We start from the raw sequence: 18,644 nt of genomic DNA on the forward strand, positions 1-18,644 counted from the left end.
TAACAACAGAACACAGCATGTCAAAACAATTAATCAAAACCAAGCTAATCAATATATTTACATACATATATATATACATTTCATACAGCTATTACAAATATGATGCAGGCAAACACACACCACAGATGCAGTTATGCCCTAAAATTCAAGATATTAAAATTGCTGGAGTGCTTTTTTTGAACGAATTGTGTGAACCAATGATTCAAAGGCTCATTCATAAAGAGTGAATCAGCCATTTGAACAAATCGGAAAAAAAAATTCAAATACTATACATTATTGTAGGTCATCTCTCTCCAACGTGTCATTTTCTACAAAGTCTCGCCTTCAGACAAGTGCAGTCTGCTCTGATTGGCCAACTGACCCAGTGCATTGCGATTAGCCGATCACTGCAAGCACTCGTCGGAAATGTAAAGCTCTTTTCCATAATTGCGAGCTTTTTTATAAATGTAAAGACAGTTAATAATGTCCTTAGATTTACCATCAGTTCAAGCATGAAAGAGGAACAGTGTGGTGTGACAGACACAATGATGAAGATCGTATGTGTTTGTATTTCCATTGCATAAACAAAACAAACCTGAGATGTTTTTCTAATTATTAATTTTTCATGTTTCATAGTTTACGTTGGGCCATTGTAGCCTAAACGTTTATGTGTAATACATTTTATGTTGAATCAAATAAAATATTTCTTTCTAAAGCCACTATTTGAAATGTCTATTAATACTTTCTTAAAAATACCATTAAATATTCTTTTGGGGACATTCTCACAGCCAAATCTAATTTGCCATTAATTAGATTAATGAATCAACACATAATTAAAAAAAAAAAAAAAAAAAAAAAAAAAAAATGTTGGTTTTCATGCTTCTGTTGTCATCATTTGTAAATTGCTTTAGATAAAAACATCTGCTGAAGGTACATACATACATGCATATATACATTCATACATATAATTCTGAGAAAATAAAATAGGAGAAATGGAGTAGCACTTAATAAGCATTATTCATGCATCCACGCCAGTAGGTGTCAGTATAAACGTCAACATCACTAAGAACTACTGAAAAATTTATAAAAATCTACATTAACACTTTGGGGACCAATTCTCAAAATTAACTAATTGCTTATTAGCATGGCTTTTATTAACATATTGGCTGTTTATTAGTACTTAAAGCACATAATCTGCATGGCCATATCCTACATCCCTAATTCTACCCAATACTCAAACTTAACTACCACCTTACTAACTATTAATAAGCAAATTACAGTTTATTGAGGCAAAATACCTAGTTCATGTTTTGTTAATAGCAAGAATTGTACCTTAAAAAAAGTTTGACCAAGCCTACTATGTGCACCTTAAAGGGAGACTGTATAGCAGCATATAAACATCAAGGATATTTAATGCAAGTTAGCTGTGGGTTCAGCTGAAATAGCCAAACTTGTTAGGGGTGTCTACAAAAATTTGCTAATCTCTAGCGTCTGTGTGAGAGATGATAGATTGAGGTTTCGTTGCATGAGCCTGCTCCTCTCCATAACCCCCATAGACTGTTTATAACAACCACCATAGAGGGAGACAACAGCAGCAGAGCATCAGAGGAGCAGGCAGAGATGGAGGTAGAGAGAGCAGAGAGGAGTAAAAAATGAGAAATCATCAAAGATTGATCCAAAACAACTTGGAATACAAGAATCTCTGGGAGAAGAGGTTGAGGGGGAATCAGCGGATGAGAAAACGGGAAGGATGCCGTCTCTGTCTCCCCCGTCTTCTGTGTACGGGTGTGTGCGAGCACATGGTAGGCGTATAGAGGGGGTGGCGGCGCTGCCTCCGGGGGCACATGGTTGTTTACTTCACCAGGAGATTTACCCATCTCACTCTTCAAACAGCTAACTCTTCCTGTTAGCAGAGCTTGTGTAATTATTGAGAGAACAATCGCTGTGCTCGGTTTTGATCTCACTCTATAGGGCTTTCTAAAAACTCAACAATGAACAGTTGAAAGTGAGCACGGCCGTCACGTACACAGACCAAAACGTGAGCTTAAATCTCAATAAGAGGGAATCCTTCACACTAGTGTTTGGTCAGTAGAGCAGCGGGAAGACCCATAAAGCAGAGACTGCCTAAAACTCATTGTACGAATTTCAAATACATTTCTCTTTTTTTAACTCACAGATGAGAGGTGAATATATACAGTACAAGTGTTTGTCAAACAGCTCTAATAGAAAATGATTCATAACATTGTATTGCAGGCAAGCGGTAAAGGGCAAGAGAAACATGTTATTGTGGATTAGCATGACAGCGACTGCTTACTTTGCTGTAGGTAGCAGCCACATAAAAATGTCAGAAATTTGAACAGGCAGTAAACAATTGGGAAGAAAAACTGTCTCGCACTGTCTGCTGACACAGTAGAAAAGGTGTTTGATAGAGCAGCTGCGCTGGCTAATTTCCCTCAGCCTCGTTCTTTCTTATCATGTCAGTGTGGCCTCTCAGCTAATAGCATGTTTTAATTAGCCCTTAGTCACCATGCTTCCACTGTCAGAGATATGAGCCGAGGCAATCCCTGTGGACATTACTCATATTACAGCACCGCCACACACATACAGTGACGTATGAAAACATACCTTTCTCATCCCCCCCCCCCCTCAGGTTGGAAACAAGTTGTAAATCCGTCCATTCATATGCTGTTGTATAAGGCTAGTGTGCCACAAATACAGTAAAGAGCATTTAACCCACACGCCTCACATTGCCATAATACTAGAGTTTCTTGAAAAATATTGATATTCAATACCATTTTTTAATACTATTTTTAATAGCATAGTAATAAATATTAAAATAATACTAAATAAATATATTTATTAATTTGGGTTACACTTTATTTTAAAGTGTCCTTGATACAGTGTAATTATACACTTAAGTACTGTTTAATATTTATTAACTACATGTGCTTACTATTGGGTTAGGGTTGGGATTAGGGTTTGTCTTGGGGTTACTTGCTTGTAATTATGCATAATTTATTGTTATTATAATAGTAATTACATGTAACTTGTGTAACAAGGACACCTTAAAATAAAGTGTTACCAAATTAAATAAAAAAAGTTTTTTTATTATTAATATTTCATAACTGTAGTACAGTTTCCATACTTACGGCTTAATTTCTCAACTTGCAAGAGGTAAAACTTAAAGCTTTTTTGGAGGGGTATGAGTCCCATAAAAAAGCCATAATAAAAGGCATCAAAAACTTGCTGTAGGAAGCTAAAATGGCATAGTTAGTTCTGTGTCTTATTTCAAATTTGTGGTTAGGGTTAGTGTAGAATTTGATTGTTATGTTATTTTCAAATCAAACCTTTTAATGTATATTTCAACAATGTCGAGACGTACAACAACCAATAAAATATAACAAAATGGAGCCACATTCAGAACCATTTATTTCTGAGAAAATTGTATGCTCTTTTAGCACCACCCAATTTTATTTAAGAGTAGTAAGTTCACAAGTACAGTTAAAACCTTAAACTGTAATTTTCACATTAAAGTGTCTGTGATTCAATTCAATTAAATTCAAGTTTATTTGTATAGCGCTTTTTTTACCATACAAATCGTTGCAAAGCAGCTTTACAGAAAATTTTAAGTTTCTACATTATATTTAGGAGTAGGGTTTTAGTGGTGACTATTGCAGAAACATACAGCTTACACGTAATCAAACAGACAGTGAAGACTATTAACTGCAATGATTTTACGTTGCAAAAAAAAAAAACTTTGCAATTGAAATAAAGCAAAAATTGGTAGTTTTATATGTTGTTCCAGGGTTAGCATCATCTGAGGTCTTCTGGGAGGGTTGGCATCATCTCTTCTTAGGTGTTTGTCATCTCAGATCTTTGTAAGGGCTGGATCCAGACTGAAGCTAATAAGCTGTGATGACAGGCTTACAAACGCTTGTCATTACAACATTACATCTGGTGAAATGCATGAAAGCATGTAATCTTGTAATTATCTGTCCAAAAAAAAAAAAATTATGCGAACCTTGAAAAAGCATAACAAATGCACATTAAACTCTGCATTTACTTTGAATTGAGCCACTTTGAGCTACTGAAAACACTGGATTGAGCAGTGCGCGTGTGAAATAGTGACGCCTTTCACTCTGAAACGCATAATGGATTATATTCTACTGAGGTGTGGTAGACCAATGTGCTGATTCCGATTTTTTTTAGTTGAAAAAATCAGTAGTTTTGACAACACTTCAGACTTTCCTGTTACCTAAATTTTCTTGCAGCAGTAACATCTAATCATATCAGAACACAAACCACCCAAATAGCACAGTTATTCAAGTTTCATGTTTGTCAACAAAACTAGCATATCCGGGGCAGCTGACCACTCCTGTCAAGTCCGTATGCCCAGATTCATGTGAAAATCACCCTAAATCTTTCATTTCATGGTTCAAACAAAGCAAACAAAGTAGAGAATTAAGGACTGAATGGATGGGTATAACCGAAAAAGGGGAGGTGGGGTGCGTGTAGGGGGGTGGAGTTCATTGATGTAGCCCATCTTTGTTCTGATGTGTCCAGAAACCAGATAAGATGACTAACCTGTTTATCGCTCTGATTGAAATTACACAAGCAGACACCATCCCCCCTACCGAGCCCTAAATGAACAGGTCTAAAGGACAGGGAGGGCGGTTAAACGGTACTGAGGGGGAGCCCATTATCTGTGAATGGGGGTGATTAATGTGCGAAAATGAGACTTGGCGGGATGCAACGAAAGGCCAGGGCTGCCTCTGACCCTCATTCACACCCAGGCATTCACCCAAGTGCTCCACAGGAGAGGAGGATTGCACGCACACACACACACACACAATGGTGTCTTTTTTACATCTGTTCTCAGTCCTGTGTGTGTGTGTGTGTGTGTGTGTGTGTGTAGAGTGTATATGTGTATATGTGTACATGGTTGTGTTTATAGTCCTAGTTAAAGGGGTTACATTATTCAGAGAAGAGAAGAGAAGAGAAGAGAAGAGAAGAGAAGAGAAGAGAAGTAAATTCAATGTTTCATTCCTATATTAACTTGTCTCACATTTCTCCTAAAATTCTCCAGAAGAAATCAACATAGAAACAAAATGAAATATTGAAATATACTGTTTAAATATTTATAACGAGTATAACAATAAAATTAATAGCACAGCTCAGACCAGTTGTTCTCTGAAGAACTGTATAAAAAATGTTTGCGTTTATACTGACATCCCTTTTTTGTTTGCTTTTTAGACATGTTTGAGATTTTAGTAACACTTTACTAAAGGTCTTTATGTATAATGCATTATAAAGTATTATCAGAGGATAATGCATTATAAATATTCACAATGTGTATAATAACATATAGCTTGTTGTTAATAATTATAACCACATTTAAAATGCATAGTGTAACAATTAATTGAAAGTGTTATAATGTATTAACTGTGGTTACAATTATTAATGAGACTGTACAATGCATTTTAAGGTCAATTACAAGGCTAATTAATGCATTAAAAGTACTTTTATAATGCATTATACATAAAGGCTTTAAATAATGCCATTCTGAGATTTCTTTTAGAATTTGTGAGATTGCTGGGATCTGAAAAGCAGGAATACATATAAAATCTAATGGTTCTTTATTAACATGATATGAATCCATAAAGACCCTTGAAAATCTATGAAAACTTTCCAATGCACAAATGGTTCCTAGCAATTGAAAACAGTTATTCTGATTATTAAAATGTTCTTCACTTTACATAAACAACAACAAAACATCAAAAATCATATTGGAATTTCACATTTTTGTTAACTTGATACAGTATATTGGGATATCTGAACAAAATTTGAGACACTGTTGAGATCTTTCCTGAAACTCTAGAGGAAACCTGTGAGGTTTCTCTCAGAAGAAACATCTTTGAAGCAGGAAAGGACAATATTTTTCTGTCCTGAGAAGAGAAGAGAAGAGAAGAGAAGAGAAGAGAAGAGAAGAGAAGAGAAGAGAAGAGAAGAGAAGAGAAGAGAAGAGAAGAGAAGAGAAGATCTATTTAACAGTATGCCTCACTAGGTAACTCTGCTCTACTCCAACAAATAAAAAAATAGCATAACGCCACCTATTGGCTGTTCTCCAGGAAACTATTTGAGCAACCAGTCCTAGAGGGATAGTCTATCTACAAACAAAACCACCTGCTTGGTGAACAGCTGTGCATCTTAAAAAATCAAATCACAACATTTAGCCTGAAAGCAGTTCCCGTCATCTGCGAGCTGTTAACCATACATTAGTTAGCATGCTGATGTGACCTGTATGGCGTAGCATTTGTGGTACATTCGGTACATGTGGGTTAAGGGCAATGGCGGGCTGAGCGGTAACTGGCTGTATAAATAGCAAAGAAGAGGTTAATCGGTGGTAGAGAGGAGAAGGAGGAAGCACTCGCAAGGTCAAAGGTCAAATGATGAGCCAACACAAAGCCATTACAAAGACGGCACTCAGCTGGGCTCTGTTTGTGTAGGCAGTGCCAGGGTCAAACACACATAGAGAGAGTGAGTCACTGACACGAACGTACACAAGGATGTGCGTCCTCTTCTTTCTTGAGTTATGAAGTGATGACCAATTGTTTTCGGATGTGGGCTGACCGAGAGCTGTTATGAAAACAGTATCAGTGTGCATGAATTTGCATAATAGCAGGTTCATGAGCCCTTGGTTTCTGCGGTAACTGAATATTGATTGACAGGGAGCCTGAAAGAGGAGCAAGTGTGGAGGAGGAAGCCCTTGACATACTCAGAAACAACCTCCTTCGAGCTGTGTGCAAATTTTCACACAGGAGCAGCAAGACCGACCCTCAAGTCCTGTTGGTTTTAACCACATATGGACAATGTTTGACACGGAGAAAAACAGTGATGTGGTCCAAAGTAATTATCGCTTCGCCGGGAATTGAACATGCTCATGCCTCTAAGCTACGTGCTACTTTCGGGCGATGTTTGATACGGCTTCAAAAATGAACGTGTTCTCTAAAAGTGTCAAAGTCACAGTGCAGCAATAAGTTCTCCCACTCTCAACGTGACCTCTGATTGTTGACTCTGGAGAGATGACTGACTAATCGTTAAATAATCAACAGCATTGTCAGACTGGTTTCCTACTGAGTCCGTGGCAACATGTCAGACACAACAGGCTAGCTGGAGTTCTTGGCACTGTTTCCAAAGGGCCATTTCCCCCATATCCAGAGGGCTTTGAAACAGCAAAACCATGAGTCTTTGGACTCCAGCCCACGTCTGTGCAGGCTAATCCGCTAAATAAGGGACCCCATGCCAGGGACGAGGGACCGAACATGGAGCCACATGACACTGTGGCACAATGTGCATGCACAGCACACGCAGCCAGAGACAGAAAGAGAAATAATGGCCGCTTACAAGGAATTAGAAAATGGATATTGGGAAATGTTAGCGCAGAGGTAGGATACTTAGTGGTAATTAAAAGTGCATATGAAAAAATCTCATGGCTTCTCAAAAACAGAGAGCTGATTGTTTGATTTAGCTGCGGCATACAATTCATATTGCCAGAACCTTTATATAGGCCTACTAAATTGACACGGGAAGAGGATTACAAACAAACTCTTACACATAAGCAGACATTTCATGAATCATGAATGAATATTCAATGAGATGTCATGGTGGGCAGGGCTAGCCTTAGAAACTGAATGCAACATTCACTTAAAAGTCTTTAAAGACCAACATTTTGAGCTACAATAATGTTAATCCATGGTTTATGCTTCTGACAATATTATTAGGGGTTCAAGCACGCAGTGCTGAAACCCTATTGTAATTGTTAGGATTTTTATTATTATTAGGGGTTCAAGCACGCAGTGCTGAAACCCTATTGTATTTGTTAGGATTTTTATTATTAGGGGTTCAAGCACGCAGTGCTGAAACCCTATTGTATCTGTTAGGATTTTTAGGGGTTCAAGCACGCAGTGCTGAAACCCTATTGTATTTGTTAGGATTTTTAGGGGTTCAAGCACGCAGTGCTGAAACCCTATTGTAATTGTTAGGATTTTTAGGGGTTCAAGCACGCAGTGCTGAAACCCTATTGTATTTGTTAGGATTTTTATTATTATTATTATTATTATTATTATTAGGGGTTCAAGCACGCAGTGCTGAAACCCTATTGTAATTGTTAGGATTTTTATTATTATTATTATTATTCTTCTGCCCTAGAACTGAACGTGCAGCCCAAACCGTAAGGCCTAGAGACTTGAAACTTGGTCAGATGATAGAGCTCAATTTGGGGAGAACCTATCAAAGTCTCAGCCCAATTGGCCAATAGGGGGCGCTACAGTGATCGAAAATGCGTTTTTGCTAATAGCTCCTAAACCGCTTGTGATAGAGCCAAACATTTTACATTTCTGGAATCCGTGGGTCATGCGAAATTAAAAACGGTCACTCTGAATTTGGGTCTAGGAGGCCTCGTTTTTTCGCAAACTTGACGTATGTCCAAAACCTACTTTTGCGAACTAGTCCTAGGTTTTTCGCCCAATCTGAACCAAACCACTGCAGAAATGTTCTCTGTCCAGTGAATATCAATAATTATCAAAAAAAAGTAGAAATTTCGACTCACTGTCGTAATGGGACGCCAAAATGTCCGAAAGTCGAGGACCAATTTTACGCAACAGGCTATAACTCATGAATGAAATGAGATATCTTAACCAAACTCGGTATACATATCTATGAGCTCAATCTTTGGTCAAATAAAAAAAATTGCACACCTCTGCCACTTGGGGGCGCTATTAAAAGAAAAAACACATAAATGGCTATAACTAGGCAACCGTTGACTCGATCGACTTGAAAATCGGTATGTAGTGTCTTGGTCTGAAGGGGCACAAGTACCTATGAGAACATTTGCATATCTCAAAAAACATGGCTGCCATTGGCCAAACAATTTTAAGCACCTATTTGAAAGGGTTAACGGATGTTGATCGGAACGAAACTCGCTGGGTACGTTCGACTCATGAACCTTAAGGTCTGTAAGAATTTTGAAAGAAATCGGCCACTAGTTGGTGCTAACGAGTTTTATGGCTCTGTAATCACGTGGTGTTTCACATATCAACACAATATGCATATCATTTGATAGATCTCCTCGTAATGCACAACTTTGCCTCAAGAACCATTGCTGTCAATCAAATCGTTCAATTGTTATTCACAAATATGTTAAAAACCTACTTTTGCGAACTAGTCCTAGGTTTTTTGCCCGATCGGAACCAAACCACTGCAGTAATATTCTGTGGACTCTCTAGATCAATAATTATTAAAAAAATGTTGAATTTTGTCCTTTGGTTAGCTGTAACGGGTTAATTTAGAAAAAGGGGTGTGGCCTAACATACCCCAAAGCCTATAAAACCTAAAGGAAAACTCAAAACTTTATGAAACTCAGTGAAATCATGTAACAGGTGACTCTTAACAAGCATGCAAAGTTTCATGGAGATCAGACCATAGGTGGCGCTATAACAGTAGAAAAGGTCTCAAAACACAAGATTTATATGTTAAATGGCCACAAATTGTTTGAAAATGTTCATATATTCACTCAAAAACACTAAATCTTCATATCATATGATAAATCTCCTCATTCTGAACAACTTTGCCTCTGGGACCAATGTTGTCAATAAAGCTGTTAATTAAATATTCAAGATTATTTAAAAAAGTTACTTTGGCATACTTGTGATAGGGTTTAAGATGAAAATCAATAAAACCACTGAAGTACAATTCTCTAGACTCTGAAGGTCAATAATTATCAAAAACATGTTGAACAATTGCATTTGGGCAACTATAAACCAATAATTTTATAATATGTTATTTGCATAGTGTACACAAAGGCCTATTTATACAAACAGAAAGCCCACAAATTATCAAAACTGTGTAAAATAATGCATGATTTCATTCTAAACAAGCATGCAAAATTTAAGAGAGATTGGGCAAAAAAAATAACACTATAACAGTTATGTTTAAAACCAGTGTTGTTTGAGTAAATGCAATTTATAACCACTAGATGGCAGCGGAAGACCACTAATGGGCTCATTCAGCTAAGTTGAACAGCACTGTTTTCATGAATTCTTGCCAAAACATGAATAAATTAACTGTTATAACATTTTAAATCTCACTGAATTGATGTTTTCCATTTTGTTCATACAGATGTATCAGTTTTTCCAATTTTGCCACATTATGATTACAGTTTAAACTGAAAATGACATCTAAACTCTAAAAAAGAGAAGACTTGCAATAAGTTTATTGTCACCTATCACTTATTTCAAATACCTATATCTGCAACAAAATGTGTGTGTGTGTGTGTGCATATGCTTATAGAGTATGCATATATTAGTCTAATCATTTACTTTCAGTGTGTGTGTTTGTCTGTTAGCCTGTTCTCCATTTTGGATGTGTTTAAATGTCATCCAAACATCCAGGTTGGCTCTGACCACCTCAGATGCCTTAAATGCTTGAACCCCGGTAAAATGCTGCTTGCAGCTTTAATTATTATTATTATTATTATTATTATTCTCCACTCAAACTGTTCGTGCAGCCCAAACCGTAAGGCCTAGAAAGCTGAAATTTGGTCAGAATGTAGTAGTCCGGCCTTCTTGTCAGATACCGAGTCTCGACCCAATCGGCCTAACGGGGGCGCTACAGCGCAAAAAACTAAAATTTTTGACATTTTTGGCCGTAAATCGTAAACCGTTAGCCGTAGACTCAAAAACATGGCATTGTTGCAATCCTTGGGTTAGCCCGAACAAAAGTGCACGGCGCCTTTTTGGGGTCTACGACGCACCGTTTTCTCGCAAAATCGAGCTATATCCGAAACCTACTTTTGCGAACTAGTCCTAGGATTTTCAACCAATCAGAACCAAACCAATTCATAAATATTCCCTGGACACTCAATATCAATAATTATCAAAAAAAAGTTGAAATTTCAATTCTTACGCGAAACAGTACATCAAAAAGCGTCTATGCTAACGTTAGCCAAATGCTATTTTGACTATAACTCTTGTACGGAATGAGATATCTTCACCAAACTCGGTACACATATGTATGAGCTCAATCTTTGGTCAAATCAAAAAAATGGCGCATCTCTGCCACTTGGGGGCGCTATAAGATAGAAAAAACACATAAATTGCTATAACTAGGCAACCGTTGGCTCGATCGACTTGAAAATCGGTATGTAGTGTCTTGGTCTGAAGGGGCACAAGTACCTATGAGGACATTTGCATATCTCAAAAAACATGGCCGCCATTGGCCAAACAATTTTAAGCACCTATTTGAAAGGGTTAACGGATGTTGATCGGAACGAAACTCGCTGGGTACGTTCGACTCATGAACCTTAAGGTCTGTAAGAATTTTGAAAGAAATCGGCCACTAGTTGGCGCTAACGAGTTTTATGGCTCTGTAATCACGTGGTGTTTCATATATCAACACAATATGCATATCATTTGATAGATCTCCTCGCAATGCACAACTTTGCCTCAAGAACCATTGCTGTCAATCAAATCGTTCAATTGTTATTCACAAATATGTTAAAAACCTACTTTTGCGAACTAGTCCTAGGTTTTTTGCACGATCGGAACCAAACCACTGCAGTAATATTCTGTGGACTCTCTAGATCAATAATTATTAAAAACATGTTGAATTTTGTCCTTTGGTTAGCTGCAACGGGGTAATTTAGAAAAAGGGGTGTGGCCAAACATACCACAAAGCCTATAAAACCTAAATGAAAACTCAAAACTTTATGAAACTCGGTGAGAACATGTAACAGGTGACTCTTAACAAGCATGCAAAGTTTCATGGAGATCGAAGCATAGGTGGCGCTATAACAGTACAACAGGTCTCAAAACACAAGATTTCTATGGTAAATGGCCTCAAATTGTTTGAAAATGCTCATATATTCACTCAAAAACACCAAATCTTCATATCATATGATATATCTCCTCATTCTGAACAAGTTTGCCTCTGGGACCAATGTTGTCAATAAAGCTGTTAATTAAATATTCAAGATTATTTAAAAAAGTTACTTTGGCATACTTGTGATACAGTTTAAGATGAAAATCAATAAAACCACTGAAGTACAATTCTCTAGACTCTGAAGGTCAATAATTATCAAAAACATGTTGAACAATTGCATTTGGGCAACTATAAACCAGTCATTTTATAATATGTTCTTTTCATAGTGCACACAAAGGCCTATTAATACAATCAGAAAGCCCACAAATTATCAAAACTGTGTAAAATAATGCATAATTTCATTCTAAACAAGCATGCAAAATTTAAGAGAGATTGGGCAAAAAAAAAATTACAACACTATAACAGTTATGTTTTAAAACACAGTGTTGTTTGAGTAAATGCAATTTATAACCACTAGATGGCAGCGGAAGACCACTAATGGGCTCATTCAGCTAGTTAAACAGTACTGTTTTCATGAATTCATGCCAAAACATTAATAAATTAACTGTTATAACATTTTAAATCTCACTGAATTGATGTTTTCCATTTTGTTTATACAGATGTATCAGTTTTTACAATTTTGCCACATTATGTTTACAGTTTAACCTGAAAATGACATCTAAACTCTGAAAAAGAGAAGACTTGCAATAATTTTATGTCACCTATCACTTATTTCAAATACCTATATCTGCAACAAAATGTTTGTGCATGTATATGTGTGTCTTTGTGTGTGTGTGTGTGCATATGCTTATAGAGTATACATATATTAGTCTAATCATTTACTTTCAGTGTGTGTGTCTGTCTGTCAACCTGTTTTCCATTTTGGATGTGTTTAAATGTCATCCAAACATCCAGGTTGGCTCTGACCACCTCAGATGCCTTAAATGCTTGAACCCCGGTAAAATGCTGCTTGCAGCTTTAATTAGGGGTTCAAGCACGCAGTGCTGAAACCCTCTTGTAATTGTTAGGATTTTTATTATTATTATTATTCTTCTGCCCTAGAACTGAACGTGCAGCCCAAACCGTAAGGCCTAGAGATCTGAAATTTGGACAGATCGTAGAGCTCATTTTGGGGAGAACTTATCAAAGTCTCAGCCCAATCGGCCTAACGGGGGCGCTACAGCGCAAAAAACAAAAATTTTGGACATTTTTGGCCGCAGATCGTAAACCGTTAGCCGTAGACTCAAAAACAAGGCATCGTTGCAATCCTTGGGTTAGTCCGAACAAAAGTGCACAGCTGCATTTTTTGCTCTACGACGCACCGTTTTCTCGCAAAATCGAGCTATGTCCGAAACCTACTTTTGCGAACTAGTCCTAGGATTTTCAACCAATCGGAACCACACCACTTCAGAAATATTCCCTGGACACTCAATATCAATAATTATCAAAAAAAAGTTGAAATTTCGATTCTTACGCGAAACAGTACGCCAAGAAGCGTCTATGCTAACGTTAGCCAAATGCTATTTTGACTATAACTCTTGAACGGAATGAGATATCTTCACCAAACTTGGTACACATATGTATGAGCTCAATCTTTGGTCAAACAAAAAAATATTGCGCATCTCTGCCACTTGGGGGCGCAATAAGATAGAAAAAACACATAAATGGATATAACTAGGCAACTGTTGGCTCGATCGACTTGAAAATTGGTATGCAGTGTCTTTGTCTGAAGGGGCACAAGTACCTATGAGGACATTTGCATATCTCAAAAAACATGGCCGCCATTGGCCAAACAAATTTAAGCACCTGTTTGAAAGGGTTAACGGATGTTGATCGGATCGAAACTCGCTGGGTACGTTCGACTCATGAACCTTAAGGTCTGTAAGAATTTTGAAAGAAATCGGCCACTAGTTGGCGCTAACGAGTTTTATGGCTCTGTAATCACGTGGTGTTTCACATATCAACACAATATGCATATCACTTGATAGATCTCCTCATAATGCACAACTTTGCCTCAAGAACCATTGCTGTCAATCAAATCGTTCAATTGCTATTCACAAATATGTTAAAAAGCTACTTTTGCAAACTAGTCCTAGGTTTTTTGCCTGATCGGAACCAAACGACTGCAGTAATATTCTGTGGACTCTCAAGATCAATAATTATCAAAAAAATGTTGAATTTTGTCCTTTGGTTAGCGTTAAATGGGTAATTTAGAAAAGGGGTGTGGCCAAACATACCCCAAAGCCTTTAAAACCTAAACGAAAACTCAAATCTTTATGAAACTCAGTGAAAACATGTAACACGTGACTCTTAACAAGCATGCAAAGTTTCATGGAGATCGGATCTTAGGTGGCGCTATAACAGTTGAAAAAGCCTCAAAAACGCACATTTTCAATAGAAAATGATCACAATTTGTAGGACATTTTCATACATTCACACAAACACTATATCTTCATATCATATGATAGATCTCCTCTTTGTGAACAACTTTGCCTCAAGGAGCGAAGATGTCAATCAAATCGTTCAATTGTTATTCACAAATATGTGAAAAACTTACTTTTGCGAACTAGTCCCAGGTTTTTTACCCGATCGAAACCAAACCACTGCAGTAATTTTCTCTGGACTCTCTAGATCAATAATTATCAAAAAAAAAATTGAATTTTATCCTTTGGTTAGCTATAACTGGCTAAATTAGAAAAGGGACGTGACCAAAATACCCAAAAGCATATAAAACCTAAACGAAAACTCAAAACTTTATGAAACTTGGTGAAAACATGTAACAGGTGACTCTTAACAAGCATGCAAATTTTCATGGAGATCGGATCATATGTGGCGCTATAACAGTAGAAAAGGTCTCAAAACATAAGATTTATATGGTAAATGGCCTCAAATTGTCTGAAAATGCTCATAAATTCACATAAACACTAGATCTTCATATCATATGATAGATCTCCTCATTCTGAACAACTTCTGGGACCAATGTTGTCAATAAAGCTGTTAATTAAATATTCAAGATTATTTAAAAAAGTTACTTAGGCAAAGTAGTTCAAGGCTTTAAGCTGAAAATCAATAAAACCACTGAAGTACAATTCTCTAGACTCTGAAGGACAATAATTATCAAAAACATGTTGAACAATTGCATTTGGACAACTATAAACCAGTGATTGTATAATATGTTCTTTTCACAGTGATCAAAACTGTGTAAAATAATGCCTAATTTCATTCTAAACAAGCATGCAAAATTTAAGAGAGTTCAGGCAAAAAACATAACACTATAACAGTTATGTTTAAACACAGTGCTGTTTGAGTAAATGCAATTTATAACCACTAGATGGCAGCGGAAGACCACTAATGGGCTCATTCAGCAAATTGAAACAGTACTTTTGAGAAGATTTATGAATTCATGCCTAAACAATAAAAAAAAAACACTGTTACAACATTTTAAATCTCACTGAGTTAAAGTTTTCCATTTTGTTCATACAGACTTACCAGTTTTTAAAATTTTGCCACATTATGATTACAATGAAACCTGAAAATGACATCCAAACTGTTAAAACTAGTTTAATCATTTAATTTCAGTGCGTGTGTCTGTCTGTCAGCCTATTCTCCGTTTTGGATGTGTTTAACTGTCATCCGTACATCCAGGTTGGCTCAGACCACATCAGAGGCCTTAATGTGCTTGAACCCCGTAAATGCTGCTTGCAGCTTTAATTAGGGGTTCAAGCACGCAGTGCTGAAACCCTATTGTATTTGTTAGGATTTTTATTATTATTAGGGGTTCAAGCACGCAGTGCTGAAACCCTATTGTAATTGTTAGGATTTTTATTAGGGGTTCAAGCACGCAGTGCTGAAACCCTATTGTATTTGTTAGGATTTTTATTATTATTATTATTAGGGGTTCAAGCACGCAGTGCTGAAACCCTATTGTAATTGTTAGGATTTTTATTAGGGGTTCAAGCACGCAGTGCTGAAACCCTATTGTATCTGTTAGGATTTTTATTATTATTATTATTATTATTCTCCACTCAAACTGATCGTGCAGGCCAAACCGTAAGGCCTAGAGAGCTGAAACTTGGTCAGATGGTAGAAGTCCGGCCTTCTTGTCAGATCCAAAGGCTCGCCCCAATCGGCCTAAAGGGGGCGCTACAGTGATCAAAAATGCGTTATTGCTAATAACTCCTAAACCGCTTATCATAGAGCCAAAAATTTTACATTTCCGGAATCCGTGGGTCATGCGAAATTAAAAACGGTCACTCTGATTTTGGGTCTAGGAGGCCTCGTTTTTTCGCAAATTTGACGTATGTCCAAAACCTACTTTTGCGAACTAGTCCTAGGTTTTTCGCCCAATCTGAACCAAACCACTGCAGAAATGTTCTCTGGCCAGGGATTATCAATAATTATCAAAAAAAAGTTGAAATTTCGACTCGCTGTCGTAATGGGATGCCAAAACGTTCGAAAGTCGAGGAGCAATTTTACGTAACAGGCTATAACTCGTGAAAGAAATAAGATATCTTAACCAAACTTGCTACACATTTGTAAGACCTAAAACTTTGGTCAAATAAAAAAAATTGCACACCTCTGCCATTTGGGGGCGCTATAAAAAGAAAAAACACATAAATGGCTATAACTAGGCTACCGTTGGCTCGATCGACCTAAAAATTGGTATGCAGTGTCTTTGTTTGAAGGGGCACAAGTACCTATGAGGACATTTGCATATCTCAAAAAACATGGCCGCCATTGGCCCAACAATTTTAAGCACCTATTTGAAAGGGTTAACGGATGTTGATCGGAACGAAACTCGCTGGGTGCGTTCGACTCATGAACCTTAAGGTCTGTAAGAATTTTGAAAGAAATCGGCCACTAGTTGGCGCTAACGAGTTTATTGGCTCTGTAATCACGTGGTGTTTCACTTATCAACACAATATGCATATCATTTGATAGATCTCCTCATAATGCACAACTTTGCCTCAAGAACCATTGCTGTCAATCAAATTGTTCAAATGTTATTCACAAATATGTTAAAAACCTACTTTTACGAACTAGTCCTAGGTTTTTTGTCCGATCGGAACCAAACCACTGCAGTAATATTCTGTGGACTCTCTAGATCAATAATTATCAAAAAAATGTTGAATTTTGTTCTTTGGTTAGCTGTAAAGGGGTAATTTAGTAAAAGGGGTGTGGCCAAACATACCCCAAAGCCTATAAGACCTAAACGAAAACTCAAAACTTTATGAAACTTAGTGGAATCATGTATCAGGTGAATCTTAACAAGCAGGCAAAGTTTCATGGAGATCGGATCATAGGTAGCGCTGTAACAGTTGAAAAAGCCTCAAAAACAAACATTTTCAATAGAAAATGATCACAATTTGTAGGACATGTTCATACATTCACACAAACACTAGATCTTCATATCATATGATAGATCTCCTCTTTGTGAACAACTTTGCCTCAAGGAGCGAAGATGTCAATCAAATCGTTCAATTGTTATTCACAAATATGTTAAAAACTTACTTTTGCGAACTAGTCCCAGATTTTTTACCCGATCGAAACCAAACCACTGCAGTAATTTTCTCTGGACTCTCTAGATCAATAATTATCAAAAAAATGTTGAATTTTGTCCTTTGGTTAGCTTTAACTGGCTAAATTAGAAAAGGGGCGTGACCAAAATACCCAAAAGCATATAAAACCTAAACGAAAACTCAAAACTTTATGAAACTTGGTGAAAACATGTAACGGGTGACTCTTAACAAGCATGCAAATTTTCATGGAGATCGGACCACAGGTGGCGCTATGACAGTAGAAAAGGTCTCAAAACATAAGATTGATATGGTAAATGGCCTCAAATTGTCTGAAAATGCTCATATATTCACATAAACACTAGATCTTCATATCATATGATAGATCTCCTCATTCTGAACAACTTTTGGGACCAATGTTGTCAATAAAGCTGTTAATTAAATATTGAAGATTATTTAAAAAAGTTACTTTGGCAAAGTAGTCCAAGGCTTTAAGCTGAAAATCAATAAAACCACTGAAGTACAATTCTCTAGACTCTGAAGGTCAATAATAATCAAAAACATGTTGAAAAATTGCATTTGGACAACTATAAACCAGTGATTGTATAATATGTTCTTCTCACAGTGTACACAAAGGCCTATTTATACAAACAGAAAGCCCACAAACTATCAAAACTGTGTAAAATAAAGCCTAATTTCATTCTAAACAAGCATGCAAAATTTAAGAGAGATTGGGCAAAAAACTTTACACTATAACAGTTATGTTTAAAAACAGTGTTGTTTGAGTAAATGCAACCACTAGATGGCAGCGGAAGACCACTAATGGGCTCATTCAGCAAATTGAAACAGTACTTTTGAGAAGATTTATGAATTCATGCCTAAACAATAAAAAAAAAAAAAACACTGTTACAACATTTTAAATCTCACTGAGTTAAAGTTTTCCATTTTGTTCATACAGACTTACCAATTTTTAAAATTTTGCCACATTATGATTACAGTGAAACCTGAAAATGACATCCAAACTCTTAAAACTAGTTTAATCATTTAATTTCAGTGCGTGTGTCTGTCTGTCAGCCTATTCTCCGTTTTGGATGTGTTTAACTGTCATCCGTACATCCAGGTTGGCTCAGACCACCTCAGAGGCCTTAATGTGCTTGAACCCCGTAAATGCTGCTTGCAGCTTTAATTATTATTATTATTATTATTCTTCCGCCTTAAAACTGAACGTGCAGC

This window comes from Carassius gibelio, chromosome B9 (assembly GCF_023724105.1).
Source record: "Carassius gibelio isolate Cgi1373 ecotype wild population from Czech Republic chromosome B9, carGib1.2-hapl.c, whole genome shotgun sequence".
In the NCBI taxonomy this organism is placed as follows: Eukaryota; Metazoa; Chordata; class Actinopteri; order Cypriniformes; family Cyprinidae; genus Carassius; species Carassius gibelio.